This window comes from Triticum aestivum, chromosome 3D (genome assembly GCF_018294505.1).
Source record: "Triticum aestivum cultivar Chinese Spring chromosome 3D, IWGSC CS RefSeq v2.1, whole genome shotgun sequence".
Taxonomy (NCBI): domain Eukaryota; kingdom Viridiplantae; phylum Streptophyta; class Magnoliopsida; order Poales; family Poaceae; genus Triticum; species Triticum aestivum.
Window position 1 is genome coordinate 154,515,006 of NC_057802.1, and position 19,773 is coordinate 154,534,778.

Consider the following 19,773-nt stretch of genomic DNA (forward strand, 5'->3'; position numbering starts at 1 on the left):
CTTAGTCAAGTAACATGACCTCCAGAACAGGATTACCGTACCACTCTGGTGCGGATCTTACTCTGGTTGACCTACGAGGTTCGGTAGTAACTTGATCTGAAGTATCATGATCAATATCATTAGCTTCCTCACTGATTGGTGTAGGTGTCATAGGAACCGGTTTCTGTGATGAACTACTTTCCAATAAGGGAGCAGGTACAATTACCTCATCAAGTTCTACTTTCCTCCCACTCACTTCTTTCGAAAGAAACTCCTTCTCTAGAAAGGATCCATTCTTACCAACGAATGTTTTGCCTTCGGATCTGTGATAGAAGGTGTACCCAACAGTTTCCTTTGGGTATCCTATGAAGTTCTCCGATTTGGGTTCGAGCTTATCAGGTTGAAGCTTTTTCACATAAGCATCGCAGCCCCAAACTTTAAGAAACGACAACTTTGGTTTCTTGCCAAACCACAATTCATAAGGCGTCGTCTCAATGGATTTAGATGGTGCCCTATTTAACGTGAATGCAGCTGTCTCTAGAGCATAACCCCAAAACGATAGTGGTAAATCAGTAAGAGACATCATAGATCGCACCATATCTAGTAAAGTACGATTACGACGTTCGGACACACCATTACGCTGTGGTGGTCCAGGTGGCGTGAGTTCTGAAACCTTGATGCTCACATTGGCTCCCACATATTCGACGAAGATCTTTATCGGTCAAACCGCATAACAATATACATTGTTCCCTTTGTCATCGGTATGTTACATGCCCGAGATTCGATCGTCGGTATCTCAATACCTAGCTCAATCTCGTTACCGGTAAGTCTCTTTACTCGTTACATAATGCATCATCCCGTAACTAACTCATTAGTCACATTGCTTGCAAGGCTTATTGTGATGTGCATTACCGAGAGGGCCCGGAGATACCTCTCCAACAATCGGAGTGACAAATCCTAATCTCGTAATACGCCAACTCAACAAGTACCATAGGAGACACCTGTAGAGCACCTTTATAATCACCCAGTTATGTTGTGACATTTGGTAGCACACAAAGTGTTCCTCCGGTAATCGGGAGTTGCATAATCTCATAGTCATAGGAACATGTATAAGTCATGAAAAAAGCAATAGCAGTGAACTAAACGATCAAGTGCTAAGCTAACGGAATGGGTCAAGTCAATCACATCATTCTCCTAATGATGTGATTCCATTAATCAAATGACAACTCATGTCTATGGCTAGGAAACTCAGCCATCTTTGATCAACGAGCTAGTCAAGTAGATGCATACTAGTGACACTATGTTTGTCAATGTATTCACACATGTATTATGTTTCCGGTTAATACAATTCTAGCATGAATAACAAACATTTATCATGATATAAGGAAATAAATAATAACTTTATTATTGCCTCTAGGGCATATTTCCTTCACCAGCACCAACGTCGCCCGCTCGTCGGTGAGCTTCGCGCAAGACCACCCCTTGTCAGACTGGGGCATCTCCGTCGGCAGCGTCAAGCATGGGTGGACGCATTTAGCGTCCATCATGGCCCACTTGCTCTGGAAGCCTTCGGCTTTCTTCCCCATCTTCGAGATCGAGTTGGCCTTGCCGGCCGCGATGAAATTGGCACACCCTGAGGTGTGACCCTCCTTGACATGGAGGAAGAAGAAGTGGCTCAGAAGAGCCACGGACGGTATCACGCCGAGATACGCCTCGAAGTAGTCTGCGAAGATGGACAAGAGAAGGATGGAGTTGGGATGAAGATGAAGCGCGTGCAGCCCGTAGTGGCCAAGGACCTCGTAGAAGAAGTCAGAGAAGGGGGGACCAACCATGCGGCGATGGCGCTCGTGAAGAAGGGGAAGAAGGTGCTTCCCTCGGGCTTCGGCAGGTCGGAGGCGACCCGGAGCCCCGTCTTCCCCCTCTCGTTGCTTTCCCTCGCCGTCAGCAGGCGAGTGGCGGCGAGGCTCTTCTCCGAAATGTTAGTGAAAGTGCGTTATATCGACTAGAGGGGGGTGAATAGGCGATTTTTATGAATTCTTCACTGAGGCATTTGCTGCTGAGGAAATTCCTTAGCGAAGAACTACTTGCAGCAGAATAAGTACTCAAAAGTATGCATAACAGAACACAAGAATAGTCATCATGATGAAATGAAAACAAGCACAGAGTACCGAAAGCATAAACACAGGATAACACAGGATGAAGACAAACAGACTGAAGAAATTGAACTGAGGAAATTGAGAAGGTCTTCAGTCAAAGTCTTCAAACACAGATATGAAGAAGCATACAACACAGTAATGAGGAAATGAAATAGTTGAGGAAATAGAACCAGTAGGCTTGGTGAAGACAATGATTTGGTAGACCAGTTCCAACTGTTGTCTCAGTTGTACGTCTGGTTGGAGCGGCTAGGTATTTAAACCTGAGGACACACAGTCCCGGACACACAGTCCTCACCGTATTCTCCTTGAACTAAGGTCACACAGACCTCGTCCAATCACTCGTGGTAAGTCTTCAGGTGACTTCCAAACCTTCACAAACTCGGTCACTCGGCGATCCACAATTTCCTCTTGGATGCTCTAGACCATGACGCCTAACCGTCTGGAAGAAGCACAGTCTTCAAAGGTAACAAGCGTCGGATCCACGCAGGATCAATCTCTTCAGTGATGCTCAATCACTATGGGTTTGTAGGTGTTTGGGTTTGGGTTTTCCTCACTTGATGATTTTCGCTCAAAGTCCTCGGAGGATGGGATGCTCTCAATTGACAAGTGTCAGTTTCTCTCGGAGCAGCCAACCAGCTAGTGGTTGTAGGGGGCGGCTATTTATAGCCTAGGGAGCAGCCCGCATGATAAGACATAAATGCCCTTCAATGATATGACCGTTAGGTGGGTAGATATTTTGGGACAGCTGGCGCATAGCACAGCAACGGTCGGAAATTTGAGTATCAAATTCCTCAGGGCTATCATGTTCCTCACTGTGTAGGCAATCCGCACTGGCGAATTCCTAACTCCTCAGTCAGAACAAATTCCTCAGAGACCAGAAGAACTTCGTCTCTGTCACTGAAGAATATGACTGAACTGTATGAGATTTCCAATGGCTTCACTCGAAGGGATTGGTAGGTGTAGGATTTTGAGTTGAGCATCACATGGAAATTTTTCCTTAGTATTTCCTCGACCCCCTTTAACAGTACGGTGTTTCCTATGACTCAAGAAAGAGAAAATGAAACTACGAAAACAAAAGTCTTCACGCTTCATGTTCCTCAAATGAATACCAAGTCTTCAAGGTCACACCAATTTCTTCACTTTCAAAGTCTTCAGAAAGTCTTCAGAAATCCAAAGTCTTCAGTCGAAGAACTTCATTTTTAGGGGTCGACTTTCTCTGTAAATATCAAACTCCTCATAGACTTATAGACCTGTGTACACTCATAAACACATTAGTCCCTTAACCTATAAGTCTTCAATACACCAAAATCACTAAGGGGCACTAGATGCACTTACAATCTCCCCCTTTTTGGTGATTGATGACAATATAGGTTAAGTTTTCAACGGGGATAAACATATGAAGTGTAAATACTGATATTGAGGAATTTGATTGCAAGATATAGAAGAACTCCCCCTGAAGATGTGCATAGTGAGGAATTTGCTTTTGAAGCAATGCACACTTGAAGAGTTGAATCATGGAGATCTCCCCCTATATCTTGTAATTCATACACGCATTTGACATAATATATGAAGAATTTGAAATGCATGATGAAATATGGTGACTGATGTAATTCAGCATGCGTGCAATAACATTAACGAGGAATAAGCATGCAGAAGAAACAACAAAAGTATCAGGCCACCATAGAGTTTAAGTTTACAACTCGATCCAACAAAGTCATCAGAAGAACGAGAGTTGTAACTTTAGAAAAAAACGCCCATATAAGATAGACCCGCTTGAAGACTAACTCAAATTTCTCCCCCTTTGTCATCAAATGACCAAAAGGTTCGAAAATGAGGACTAACGCCCCTGAAGAATATCAAGGTGATGAAGGAGCGTCAGCATTGTCGGGGTCGTTTGTTGTAGTAGGGCCTGCTGCAGTGTCGTCCAAGTCTTCATGTTCATCAGTGTCACGTGATGAAGAATAGGAGCTGGCCACCAAGGAAGGAACCTTGACCTTCTTGTACTTCTTCGGAGGAGGTGCAGCCCAGTCAAGATCTTCCTTGAGACCCATTTTCTTCAGATCTTCTTCACCATATATGTGCGACAGAACAGCCCAGGTGCGGTTGAGGGTTTCATGAAGGTAGTAGTGGTTTTTCTTCACTGCATTGTGGGTAGCAGTCATGTTGTGAAGAATTGAACCAAACTGACGCTTGACCCATTTATGATTGCGATCAACCTTCTGGTGAAGACTGAGGAGAAGCTGACGGTCAGTCATCACCCTGGGTGCTGTGCCTTGCGGCTTGGGTGCGTTTGCGGCAGAGTCATGGGTGGCAGAGTCATCATTGCTGGAGTAGGATGCAGCCTTGCAAAATTGTCCATCCAATGGACGAATGCCTTCATCAATTACAGCCGTAGCCTTGCCCTTTTCATCAGCTGAGGAAAATGTCCGTTTGAGGACTTCAATCGGGGGCAAGTAGCTGCAATGGTTCAGTGTATCAGCTTTGTAGTTGAGTGAAGACCTTGTTCTGATGAATCTCATAATCCATGGTGCATAAGGCTTCAACTCAAATGGTGACATTGCGACATTGGCCAGAGTCCTCATGAAGAAATCATGGAAGTTGACGGGAACGCCATGAATGATATTGAAAAGCAGATTCTTCATGATGCCAACGACTTCTTCTTCATTCGAGTCGTGGCCCTTGATAGGACTCAATGTCTTCGTCAGAATGCGATAGACAGTCCGAGGCACATACAACAATTCCTTCACAAGGAATTTTGTTCTTGGGGCCTGACCTGGCTTCAAAGGCTTCATCAGCACTTGCATATAGTGATCGGTAAGCTCAGGTTCATTGTAGACGCAACAAGCACCTTCAAGGGGCGGACTGAGAGGCAAAGCACGAAGCAATTCAGTAGCTGGTGCTTTGTAGTGAGTGTTTTCAGACATCCAGTCCAGCACCCATGAATTCACGTCTTCAGAGTTGCCGGTGATGTGCAGAGTTGCATAAAATTGAAGAATTAGCTCTTCATTCCAATCACATATGTCAGTGCAGAAATTTAACAGTCCAGCGTCGTAGAGAACACTGAGGACTGGCCCGAAGCATGGCAGAGATTCCATATCCACGTGAGGAATGTGCTCATGATCGAAGACTTTGTCTTTGTTGAACAGCACTGAGGAATAGAAATTTGCCTGGCTGGCAGTCCAGAAACGCCTCTTCCTTATGCGAGCAGAGTCATAAGGGTTGTAATCAGTGAAGAATACGTGCTCGCCAAAGAAGGCATCAGCCTTGAATTTTTGCTTCCTTGAGAATGGATCCTTTGGCTTGGGCAGAGGAGTGTCAGTCAGTTGCATGATGACCTCAGGAATCGCAATCTCAGGTTCTTCAGGCTGAGGAATTTCTGGTTCCTCTTCAGTGGCAGCCTGGTTCTTCAATTCTTCATTCTCATTTTCTTCAGCACTAGCGGCTGGAATGTCTTCATGAGCTTCATCAGATCCCATTTGAACTGTAGTTGCTGGGGACTGAGGAATTTGCTGCAGTGGAGTGAAGAGTGGAGAATTGGGGTGCTGACTTTCCCAAAAGTCATCATTCATCACTGGTGTGGTACAGCCAATGTCCACATCTTCTTCTTCAATTTCTTCAACGCCAGCCTCTTCAGCAGTAAACTGAGGCATAGGCGAGGAAACTGTGGGGGTTGAAGGGATTTTATCCACTTCAATTTCTTCATCCATCTGCTCTGACGTAGCAGCAGAAGGATTTTCTTCATCAGATCCGCTAGGGATCACATATTCTTCATCAAAAGGGATGATTTCCTCTGATGGCATGGAGGAAACTGGAACAGCATCAATTGGATGAGCAAATGAGCTTGTCAATTTCTTCATCTTCTTCGGTGCTGAAGAATCTGAAGGAGCTGATGCTTTCCTTTTCTTCACTGCTGCACGCTCTGCAGCCTTGGTCTTCTTCACATCTTGCAGATGGAAGGATTGGAGTTGGAGTAGGCGCAGGAGGAGCAGAGGAATGTGGTTGATTTTCTTCAGGCACAACTGATGTAGTTGCCCTGAACTCTTCATTTTCTTCAGGCGCACCACCAGTGGGTGCCCTGGCAATTTGTTCAGTGGCTGGAATGTAGTCATCAGCCCTGGAACTCACATTTTCTTCAGCAGCCTGATTGTCATCAGCAGTGATGGCATGTTCTTCAGTTGGCTGAGTAGATGCTTCAGCCTGAGGAATTTCTTGTTGCGATGGGGCTGCAACATTTGAGGTGAACAAATTAGTCAGTTTGACAAACCTGACTTTGGCTCCTTTCCAATCAGCATAGTAAGCATTGAAATCATTGCTGAGGACTTTGATTTCAGATTGGATCTTCACAAGTTCATCAGTTGTCATAGAGATAACGTTGTTCTTCAGGAATTTCTCTTTCCTGTACTGAGCTTTCTTGAGCTGTTTGGCCTTCTCAAATTTCCATTTTTCTTCTTGGATGAAGGCAGTCAGCATATGACTTTGACCAGGAGTCAGCTTGAAGTCAGGCATAGGAGTGTTTGGGTCCTTGTGCCAGAGGTCAATGTAGTCGAGGATCAACTTTGGATCCAAAAGCAGTGGCACATTTGTGCCCTTGGCTCTAGCGGCCCTGACTTGCCTATCTCTGATGATTTCAGCAAGTTCTTCATCATCAGCTTCGTCTTCTTCAGACGGTACTTGGAAGGCGACCTGCCTCTTGTGAGGACTTGGGCGAGAGCCTCGTCCAGCAGTGGTCTTTGTCTTCGGCAGAGATGATCCTGTTGAAGAATTTGGTGCAGCTGAGGAACTAGCTGAAGCTCCTGAGGCAATGGAGATGCCTGTAGTCCTTTGGCACGTGGCAAGATGCATAGGTGCTGAGGATTTTGGCGGAGCAACTGAGGACTTTGGAGGAGCAGGAGCGGCTTGAGGAATTGGTCGTGAGGGCTTGGCTAAGGAAATTGGCCGTGAGGGCCTTGAAGAAGAGGCACTTGGCTTGTGCGCAGGCTTCTTTGCCATGGATTTCTTCGGCCTTACACAGGCCTCAGCAGCAGCAGCAGCAGTAGAGTTTTCGTTGAATTTCTTCACTGCAACTTGGCCTGGCGCTTGGCCCATTCTTCAGGAAAATCCTCACCGCGCTTGATGCTAGTGGGATCTTCCTCTTGGCTAGGTGCCAATGGTGGTCTTGAGCATGGAGGAGTAACAGCGAATTTCTTCATGTATTTTGGAGTCACATACCTGTACTCCCTCCACTCTTTTGCCCATCTCCTTTCTACCCTCTGAATGCGCACCTTGCGCTGATTCTTATCTTCCTTAGGGGGTGTGCAGTACCCAGCATAAATGTCCTCAGGGATTTCAAAGACAGTATTGATTTCAGACCTCTTTCCTCCTTTCTGTGGCTTCTTTCCATCAGCCATTTTCTTCAGTTGAGGAATTTGAACAATTGAACTCTCTGAAGAAGTATGCAACTTTTCTTCGAGGAATGCCTGAACGAAGAACACGACGAACTGTGAGGTGGAGAAGTGAGGTTCATCTGTGCAGATCTTCCACGCCCTAGCTCGGCGGAGGAAGACGGCTACGGCGGCGGTGGAGTGAAGATTTCCGCGGCCGGCGCGAGTACGGCGGCGACGAGGTCGAGGCAGTGAAGCTCTTCCTCACCGGCGACGATGAAATAGCGGCGGCGCTAGGGTTTGAGAAGCTTGAGCTGGAGAGAGGTCGAGCGGAGTAAAAGAAGTGAGGAAGGGGAGAGGGGGTATTTATAGCCACGGTGAAAAAACCGTTCGCCCGAAGAAATTGGACGAACGTGCCCCTGACCATTCTCATTCGCTTGACATGTGTCACCCACGTACTAAGAGGTGGAGATCGTGTTAGATCGTGGGTGAATAGATAAGTATATCGTGGGATGCGGAACGGTTTGAGCGGCAAAGCCGAAAATTTTGGATAAGATAAGTTAAAAGTTTCGTTCGCAAATTCTTCAGCTGACAAGGACATAGCGAAGATTTTGAACGAGTTTCAACTAGAACGCACATGAAGAATTTGTGAATAGATTGGGTTGATTATAGCATAGAGGGGGAAGGGTCCGATCACATTCACTTAGCAGAAACACAAACTTGAAGAATTAGCCATAAGTGAATGCAGTAGGGGACATAAACTCATATATATATAGCCAATGAAGAAAAACGACGGAGAAGGTGAAGACAATGCAAAGTTGAAGAATATGAATAACTGAGGAATTTCAAAAACTGAGGAAAAACTCAAATTGAAGATTTTCAACTTTTGTGGTGGTGTGACCCACCGTATAAGAATGATGATTTCAGACACCACGTACAATTGTCGTAGGGTTCTGAGAATCAAATTCTTCATTAATTTCTTCACACTTAGAGTGTTATTCTTCATTGATTGAAGAAAAACGTTTCTTCATGTGTTGCACATCTAAGTCATCAATTTTGCATAAGTGTTAGGATGAGTGTCCTTTTCAAAGAACATTCGAAGATTCTAAGATATTTAGCTCACACCGCAACTTGCTAAATCTGTTCTCATCCAAGGGCTTTGTGAAGATATCGGCTAGCTATTCCTCAGTCTTCACATGCTCAATATAAATGTCGCCCTTCAACACATGATCGCGAAGAAAATGATGACGAATCTGAATGTGCTTTGTCTTCGAGTGCTCAACTGGGTTATGAGCAATCTTGATGGCACTCTCATTGTCACAGAAGAGAGGCACATTCTTCACGTTGACGCCGTAGTCCTTGAGAGTTTGCTTCATCCACAGCAATTGAGCACAACAAGAGCCAGCAGCAATGTACTCAGCTTCAGCAGTAGACAGTGATACGCAGTTCTGTTTCTTTGAGGACCAACAGACCAAAGATCGTCAGGAAATGACATGTACCAGATGTTGACTTGCGGTCCACACGATCACCAGCATAGTCAGAGTCAGAATATCCAATGAGATCAAAAACTGAGCCCTTGGGGTACCATAATCCTAGTGTTGGTGTGTGAGCTAGATATCGAAGAATATGCTTCACAGCCTTATGGTGTGATTCCTTCGGTGTAGCTTGAAATCGGGCACACATGCAAACACTAAGCATAATATCTGGCCTAGATGCACATAAATACAATAAAGAACCAATCATGGAGCGGTATACCTTTTGATCGAAGTCAATACCATTTTCATCAGTGCACAGATGGCCATTTGTGGGCATAGGAATTTTGACGCCTTTGCAATCTTGCATGCCGAATTTCCTCAGTACATCCTTGAGGTATTTCTCCTGAGATATGAATATGCCATTGCGCTGTTGACGAATTTGAAGACCTAAGAAGAATTTCAACTCTCCCATCATAGACATTTGATATTCTTCACTCATCATATAGGCAAATTCATCACTATAACGTTGGTCAGTACAGCCAAAGATGATATCATCAACATATATTTGGCACACAAACAATTCATCATCATATGATTTAGTGAAAAGAGTAGGGTCGAGTGAACCGGGTTTGAAGCCTTTCTTCATGAGGAATTCCTTCAAAGTATCATACCACGCCCGAGGGGCTTGCTTGAGGCCATAGAGGGCCTTATTTAGTCTGAAGACTTTGTCAGGATGCTTAGGATCTTCAAAACCTGGGGGTTGAGCAACATATACTTCTTCCTCAAGCTTACCATTGAGGAATGCACTTTTCACATCCATTTGATATAAAGTGATATCATGATGGTTAGCATAAGCAAGTAATATGCGAATAGCTTCAAGTCTAGCAACAGGTGCAAAAGTTTCATCGAAATCAATTCCTTCAACCTGTGTGTAGCCTTGAGCTACTAGCCGTGCCTTATTCCTCACCACAAGGCCATTTTCATCTTGCTTGTTGCGGTAGATCCACTTTGTGCCAATGATATTGTGTTTGCGAGGATCTGGACGATTGACCAGTTCCCAGACGTTGTTGAGCTCGAACTGATGTAATTCTTCTTGCATGGCCTGAATCCACTCAGGCTCCAGAAATGCTTCATCTACCTTAGTGGGCTCTGTGATAGAGACAAAAGCATAGTGCCCACAAAAGTTAGATAAATGTGAAGCTTTTGAGCGTGTGAGAGGACCTGGTGCTTCAATGTCATCGATGATCTTTTCAACTTGCACTTCTTTTGCAACGCGAGGATGAGTTGGTTGTCGTCGAGGAATTTGATCAGCATTTTCTTCAGCACCATTTTCTTCAGCATTTTCTTCAGGTGCATTAGCTCGACGTTCTTCACGTTCTGGAATGAATTCTTCAGCAGATTCTTCGGTAGGAATGACATCCTCAGTAGCCTTGAACTTGATAGTTTCCTCAGGTGCTGGTTCATCTATCACAGAGGGTAGGTGCTCTCTTTGCGAGCCATTAGTTTCATCGAACCGCACATCTACAGTTTCAACAACCTTGTGAAGAACGTTGTTGAAGACTCTGTAGGTGTGCGAGTCCTTTCCGTAACCAAGCATAAAACCTTCATGTGCTTTCGGTGCAAATTTAGCATTGTGATGAGGATCTCTAATCCAACATTTAGCACCGAAGACTTTGAAATAACTCACATTGGGTTTCTTGTCAGTGAGGAGTTCATAGGCAGTCTTCTTGAAGAATTTGTGAAGATATACCCTGTTGATGATGTGGCACGCAGTATAAATTGCCTCAATCCAGAAGTGACGAGGCGTCTTGTACTCATCAAGCATAGTGCGAGCCATCTCAACAAGAGTTCTGTTCTTGCGCTCCACGACGCCATTCTGCTGAGGAGTGTAAGGAGCAGATAACTCATGAGTAATACCAAGTTCATCAAGATAGTCATCAAGACCAGAATTCTTGAACTCAGTTCCATTGTCACTTCTGATGTGCTTGATCTTCACACCAAAGTTGGTTGAAGCCCTCGAGGAAAATCGTTTGAAGACTTCCTGCACTTCATGTTTGTAAGTAACAATGTGTACCCATGTGTAACGAGAGTAATCATCAACAATAACAAGGCCATAGAGAGATGCGTCATTTGTGACAGCTGAGTAATGGTTAGGACCAAAGAGGTCCATGTGAAGCAATTCGAATGGTCGAGTAGTGGTCATGATAGTCTTCGCTGGATGCTTAGCCTTGGTCATCTTTCCAGCTTCACAAGCTCCACACAGGTGATCCTTGAGGAATTTGACATTCTCAATGCCAATGACATGCTTCTTCTTCGCAAGCGTGTGCAAATTCCTCATGCCTGCATGACCAAGTCGTCGATGCCATAGCCACCCTTCTGAAGCTTTTGCAAGTAGGCACACGGCTGGTTGCGGTCCTGTAGAGAAATCAACAATATACAAGTCTCCTCTCCTAAAGCCTTCGAAGACTTTGGAATTGTCAGCTTCCATAACCACAACACAACGATACTTGCCAAAGACAACTACCATATCAAGATCACAAAGCATTGAGACAGACATGAGGTTGTATCCTAAGGACTCGACAAGCATGACTTTGTCCATGTGTCGATCCTTTGTGATCGCAACCTTACCTAGACCCAATACCTGACTTTTGCCTTTGTCAGCGAAGATGATATGCTTCAGATGCGATGGTGATAAGGGTGCATCCATCAATAGATTCTTGTCACCAGTCATGTGATTTGTACATCCACTATCGAGGACCCACTCAGTGGCTTTGGGTTGATCATCCTGCAGATGAATTAGTGCAGCTTACGAACTTCATATACTTCATCAGTGAAGAATATGACATCACAATTCATCAGACGAATTTATCAAGCAATGCAACAGTTAAAACAGTATGAGGACGTGAGAAATGAAAGTTCATTTCTTCATGATTAGCCTGCGTCCTTTCAGGCACTCTTTCAGGTCTCCAGCAAATTCTTCAGACGTTTAAGCACGTCTGGAGACCTGACCCTGCATAAGAGATTAGTTCTTTTCTTCACCACCCACATCTGAAGGGGTGGCAAAGAGTTCATCACTCTGCGAGCTCCATACGAGAAAGGTGGCATAGAAGCCAATCCATTTCGTTTCACATAAGAGAAGTTAGGGTAAGCATATGAATAAGAAGAGAAATTCTTCGAGGACTTATGAACATAATGATTAGAAGAATAATGCTCATATTCATAGCCCTTGGCTCTTCCCTGCGAAACAGAGTTGTTAGCACGATGATGTTCATATGAGGACTTTGATCCTTTTGAGGAATTTGATCCATGTGAGGAATTTGGTCCGTATGAGGACTTGGATCCATATGAAGAATTTGATCTAGGGTTCATATTCTTCATAGGTGGTGTCATGAGGACATTCACCTGAAGACTTTCAAGGCACCTTTTGGGAACCCAGATTTTCTTCATAGGAGAACCGTTCCTGCAGTTAGTGCCAACATATCTAGCAAATACTTCACCATTCTGATTTTTGAACAGTTTATAGTTGGAGTCAAATGACTCATCAGAAGAATGAGAAGATTCACATGTAAAGCCAGATAAATTAGATGGATCAACTGGAGGTCCCTTTGCAGCAACCCATGAGGTTTTGGGGTACTGCTCAGGCTTCCAATATGTACCATCAGCATTGAGTTTCCTCTCAAAGGCAATACCCTCTTTCCTAGGGTTCCTGTTGAGGATCTGCTTTTTAAGCACATCACAAAGAGTCTGATGCCCTTTGAGGCTTTTGTACATGCCTGTCATGTACAATTCCTTCAGCCCTGCATCGTCAGTGATACTAGCAATGTCCTTAGATGAGGAATTAGTGATAGCAGAGACAGTTGAAGAATTTGTAGCATTAGAAGCATTTGAACATTCAGGTGAAGAATTAGCAGATTCACGTTCAATGCATTTCAAACATGGAGGAACAAATTCTTCTTGAGCAGCACTGATTTGTTGAGCAAGTAATGAATCGCGCTCCTTCTGAAGATCTTCATAACTTACTCTTAGCTTCTCAAGATCTTGCTTTCTTTGAAGAAATTCATAAGAAAGCTTCTCATGATCAGATAAGAGAGTGTTATGTTGATCTTGAAGGGTGTCATACTTAGTATGAAGTCTCTGAAGACTTTCAGCCAAAGCTTTTGACTGGTCCATTTCTTCACCCAACATATCATCACTCTTACTAAGCATGTTATAAACTTTTTCCAAAGCTCTTTGTTGTTTAGCGGCAAGGGAAGCAAGTTTGACATAACTGGGTCCAAATTCATCATCAGATTCATCATCACTAGATTCAGACAGATAGCATTCAGTTACCTTTTCACCATCTGCCATAAGGCATGGTGAGGAGGATGATGATTCTGGTTTGAATGTCATCGTTTTGAGTGATTCCTTGAAATCCTCAAACCAGGGATCATGACAAGTTCGATGACCTTCATAGACGTCAGAGATGCGGTCCCAGATAAGCTTCGCATTGCAAAGATGCATAATGCGCCTGAATTCATCTCTGGATAGGCAGGAACAGATGACATCCTTCGCCATGATGTCAAGTCGAGTGTACTTGCGAATATCATCAGCGTCCGCCATCTTGCATAGATCAGTAAGACCAATCTCAGTGACGGTCCACAGCTCGCTGTTCATTGCCATGAGGCGCTTCCTCGTCATGGCCTTCCACTTGGGATAATCATGACCGTCAAAGATGGGGCATGTCACTTTCTTCATACCTGCGGTCAACATAACTAAAACTCCAGGCGGTTAAACCAAAATCACACAGAACAAGGGAGTACCTTGCTCTGATACCAATTGAAAGTGCGTTATATCGACTAGAGGGGGGTGAATAGGTGATTTTTATGAATTCTTCACTAAGGAATTTGCTGCTGAGGAAATTGCTTAGCGAAGAACTACTTGCAGCAGAATAAGTACTCAAAAGTATGCATAACAGAACACAAGCATAGTCTTCATGATGAAATGAAAACAAGCACAGAGTACCGAAAGCGTAACCACAGGATAACACAGGATGAAGACAAACAGACTGAAGAAATTGAACTGAGGAAATTGAGAAAGTCTTCAGTCAAAGTCTTCAAACACATATATGAACAAGCATACAACACAGTAATGAGGAAATGAAAGAGTTGAGGAAATAGAACCAGTAGGCTTGGTGAAGACAATGATTTGGTAGACCAGTTCCAACTGCTGTCTTAGTTGTACGTCTGGTTGGAGCGGCTAGGTATTTAAACCTGAGGACACATAGTCCCGGACACACAGTCCTCACCGTATTCTCCTTGAACTAAGGTCACACAGACCTCGTCCAATCACTCGTGGTAAGTCTTCAGGTGACTTCCAAACCTTCACAAACTCGGTCACTCGGCGATCCACAATTTCCTCTTGGATGCTCTAGACCATGACGCCTAACCGTCTGGAAGAAGCACAGTCTTCAAAGGTAACAAGCGTCGGATCCACGCAGGATCAATCTCTTCAGTGATGCTCAATCACTTGGGGTTTGTAGGTGTTTGGGTTTGGGTTTTCCTCACTTGATGATTTTCGCTCAAAGTCCTCGGAGGATGGGATGCTCTCAATTGACAAGTGTCAGTTTCTCTCGGAGCAGCCAACCAGCTAGTGGTTGTAGGGGGCGGCTATTTATAGCCTAGGGAGCAGCCCGACATGATAAGACATAAATGCCCTTCAATGATATGACCGTTAGGTGGGTAGATATTTTGGGACAGCTGGCGCATAGCACAGCAACGGTCGGAAATTTGAGTATCAAATTCCTCAGGGCTATCATGTTCCTCACTGTGTAGGCAATCCGCACTGGCGAATTCCTAACTCCTCAGTCAGAACAAATTCCTCAGAGACCAGAAGAACTTCGTCTCTGTCACTGAAGAATATGATTGAACTGTATGAGATTTCCAATGGCTTCACTCGAAGGGATTGGTAGGTGTAGGATTTTGAGTTGAGCATCACATGGAAATTTTCCTTAGTATTTCCTCGACCCCCTTTAACAGTACGGTGTTTCCTATGACTCAAGAAAGAGAAAATGAAACTACGAAAACAAAAGTCTTCACGCTTCATGTTCCTCAAATGAATACCAAGTCTTCAAGGTCACACCAATTTCTTCACTTTCAAAGTCTTCAGAAAGTCTTCAGAAATCCAAAGTCTTTGATCGAAGAACTTCATTTTTAGGGGTCGACTTTCTCTGTAAATATCAAACTCCTCATAGACTTATAGACCTGTGTATACTCACAAACGCATTAGTCCCTTAACCTATAAGTCTTCAATACACCAAAATCACTAAGGGGCACTAGATGCACTTACAGTTAGGGGCCTCGAGAGCTGGCTCGTACCAAGCCGGCGGCGAGGCAGACTTGACCTTGTGCGGCGCCATTAGTCACTGATGCGGGAGAAGGTGGAAGCAGATATGGGGATTTCGGAGGCAGGGCACACGAAAGGGGATCTGAGCAAGGCGAAAGGAAGCAGTGAAAGCAAGCACAGTCTACGTCAGCCTTTTGACAGTCGGGCAGTTGCCGAGGCAGCGTTGGGAAGCGGAGACGCCCACGTCCAATCAACCACCACGCGTCGACCAAGGTCGTAGGCTATCGGGGCCCGCGGCGCTCCGCACTTGACCTTTGGCTTCGCCTCGAAGCCAAGCCCGAGTGCGCCTTGGGCCCGAGGGCTACTGTCGGCGTTCTGGGAACGAGGGTCCCCAAACTTGCCTGCCTGCGGCCCATGGCGTGGCTCTGCGAGCGGGCCCATACGGCCCATCATTATCAACAAGGCATTCAAGACCCTCGCGAGGGGCCAAGCCTCGCGAGGCGGACGACACAAGGCCTCCTCAGGAGCGGCCTCACCAGGTTGGCTTGCGAGGGGCGGAGAGTTCAAGGCGAGGCAAACCTCGCGAGTTTCTCGTGACGTGAGCCATGACGATTGAGACCAGGCGGGCGCCAGTGCGCGCAGTGTCCTTGTTTCCTCTTTGGTGCTAAGGGACCAAGCGCAGGCGTGGAGTACCGAGGCATCAAGCAAAGGTTTCCATATCGGTGCAACGAGACCAAGACCAGCAGGACGGCAAGACGGAGGTCACCATGGAGCCCAAGGCGGCGTCACCACTAGAGCCTTTTGCAGGCGAAGACTGCTTTTGTCAGGATAAGCTGTACTAGCTGTCCCCTTTCAAATTGGCCATTGCTGGCTCCCTTCCCGCGCAATATTTGGGGAGAGGACCAGGGCCTCTATAAATAGGACTAGGCACCACGGTGGGAGGGGGATGATGAGATCTTGAGCCGATCCTTAGCCACACATCGAGCACATGAACACCTCAACCTCAAGAGGCTGTTCTTCCCCTTGTACTGTTCATCCATAGCCCAAGAGGCAATCCACCACCACCACACTGGAGTAGGGTATTACACCACAACGGTGGCCCGAACCAGTATAAATCTTGTGTCCCTTGTGTTGTGAGTTCGTCGAGTTAGTCCTTGAGATCTTACCGAAGCTAGGACGTGGATCGGTAGGGGGAGATCTTCGTGCGCACCCCAAAGTTCGAACCTTGAGGGTTTTGCCGGAACCCGTGATCCGACAAAGCCATCTAGCTAATAACTATGGACCCGAAGGTCTGTGGTAAACTACTCACACATCATCGGAGAGGCTATGGTGTTGATGTAGAAGCCCTCCGTGATCGATTCCCCCTCCGGCGGAGCACCGGAAAAGGCCCCAAGATGGGATCTCATGGGTACAGAAGGTTGTGGCGGTGAAAATAGGGTTTCGTGGTGCTCCTGGATGTTTTCGGGGTACATGGGTATATATAGGAGGAAGTAGTAGGTTGGTGGAGCTGCAAGGGGCCCACGAGGGTGGAGGTGCGCCCAGGGGGGCAGGCGCGCCTCCCTGCCTCGTGGCCTCCTCGCTTCTTTCTTGACTTCCACTCCAAGTCCTCTGGATCACGTTTGTTCCAAAATAACTCTCCCGAAGGTTTCATTCCGTTTGGACTCCGTTTGATATTCCTTTTCTGCAAAACACTGAAATAGGCAAAAAACAGCAATTTGCACTGGGCCTTCGGTTAGTAGGTTAGTCCCAAAAATAATATAAAAGTGCTTAGTAAAGCCTGTTAAATATCCAAAATAGATAATATAATAGCATGGAACAATCAAAAATTATAGATACGTTGGAGACGTATCATTCCCCAATAGTGGCATCATGAGCGAGGTCTATGCGTAGATGATATGCACGAGTAGAACACATCGAAGTTGTGGGAGGTGATGGTCATACTGCTTACCACCAACGTCTTATTTTGATTCGGCGGTATTGTGGGATGAAGCGTCCCGGACCAACCTTACATGTGCACGCACATGAGACCGGTTCCACCGACTGACATGCAAATTGTTTTGCATAAAGGTGGCTGGCGAGCGTCTGTTTCTCCTACTTTAGTTGAATCGAATTTGACTACGACCGGTCCTTGAAGAAGGTTTAAACAGCAACCTTTATAAATCAACGTTGTGGTTTTTGCATAGGTAAGAACGGTTCTTGCTAGAAGCCCGTAGCATCCACGTAAAATTTGCAACAACAAAGTAGAGGACATCTAACTTGCTTTTGCAGGGTATGTTGTGATGTGATATGGTCAAGACGTGATGTGATATACGTTGTTGTATGAGATGATCATGTTTTGTAATATCGACAGCTGGCAGGAGCCTTAGGGTTATCTCTTAATTATTGTATGAAATGCAAGAGCCATGTAATTGCTTTACTTTATCGCTATGCGTTAGCAATAGTTGTAGAAGCAATAGTTGGCAAGCCGACCCCGACGCAATGATGGAGATCAAGGTGTCGAGCCGGTGATGATGGATATCATGATGATGATTTGGAGATGGAGATCAAAAGAACAAGATGATGACGGCCATATCATGTCACATAATTTGATTGCATGTGATGTTTATCCTTTATGCATCTTATTTTGCTTAGAACGACGGTAGCATTATAAGATGATCCCTTCACTTAATTCCAAGATAAAGTGTTCTCCCTGAGTATGCACCGTTGCCAAAGTTCGTCGTTTCGAAGCACCACGTGATGATCTGGTGTGATAGCTCTACGTTCACATACAACGGGTGTAAGCCAGTTTTGCACACGCAGAATACTTGGGTTAAACTTGACGAGCCTAGCATGTACAGACATGGTCTCGGAACACTAGAGACCAAAAGGTCGAACATGAGTAATATAGTAGACATGATCAACATAAAGATGTTCACTATTGAAGACTACTCCATCTCACGTGATGATCGGACATGGTTTAGTTGATTTGGATCATGTATCACTTAGGCCCTGTTTGGTTCAGCTTTTAGCGACGGATTTCGCTACCGCGCAGCAGAATCTAAACCAAAGGGCGAACCCAGCAAAATCTGATTCCAGAAATCCGCTGCCAAAATCTAAACCAAAAGCTGAAGCTGCCCAGGACGTGCTTTTCAAAATCTGATTCCGCTGCGGGCCAAAATCTGAAAAAGCTGTATCAGCTGGTTCGCCAAATGACCTACATCCTTTTCACATTAGATTTTCCACAGCTGTTTTTCCACAGCAAATTTTTCACAGCTGCTTTTAAAAATCCACAGCCGAACCAAACAGGGCATTAGACAACTTGAGGTATGTTGATTTAAGTGGGAGTTCATTAGTTTGATTAACTGAACTAAGATTTATCATGAACATAGTCAAAATGTTTTTGCAAATTATGTTGTAGTTCAATAGCTCGCGATGTAGCTTCCACATTTTTTTGATACATTCCTAGAGAAAACTAAGTTGAAATATGATGGTAGCAATAATGCAGACTAGGTCCGTGATCTGAGGATTATCCTCATTGTTGCATAGAAGAATTATATCCTTGGTGCAATGCTAGGTGACAGACCTGCTGCAGGAGCGGATGCAGGCGTTATGAATGTTTAACAAGATCGATTTGATGACTACTTGATAGTTTAGTGCGCCATGCTTTACGGCTTAGAATCGAGGCTCCAAAGACGTTTTGAATGCCATGGAAGATATGAGATGTTCCAAGAGATGAAATTGGTATTTTAGGCTCATGCTCATGTTCAGAGGTATGAGACCTCTGACAAGTACTTTGCCTACAAGATGGAGGAGAATAGCTCAGCCAATGAGCATGTGCTCAGAATGTCTGGGTACTACAATCACTTGATTCAAGTGGGAGTTAATCTTACAGATCAGATAGTGATTGACAGAGTTCTCCAGTCACTATCACCAAGCTACTAGAGCTTCATGATGAACTATAATATGCAAGGGATGACGAAAACGATTCCCAAGCTCTTCGCGATGCTGAAATCGGTGGAGGTAGAAATCAAGAAAGAACATCAAGTGTTGATGGTTAACAAAACCACCAGTTTTAAGAAAAAGGGTAAGGGAAAGAAAGGGAAATTCAAGAAGAACAGCAAGCAAGTTGCCGCTCCCGTGAAGAAGCCCAAAGCTGGACCCAAGCCTGAAACTGAGTGCTTCTACTGCAAAGGAAATGGTCACTCGAGGCGGAACTGCCGCAAATACTTGGCAGATAAGAAGGATGGCAAAGTAAACAAAGGTATATTTGATATAGATGTTATTGGCGTGTACCTTACTGGTGCTCGTAGTAGCCCCTGGGTATTTGATATCGGTTCAGTTGCTGAGATTAGTAACTCGAAACAGGAGTTGCAGAATAAATGGAGACTAGTTAAGGGTGAGGTAATGATGTGTGTTGTAAGTGTTTCCAAGATTGATATGATCACCATCGCACACTCCCTCTACCTTCAAGATTAGTGTTGAGCCTAAATAAATGTTATTTGA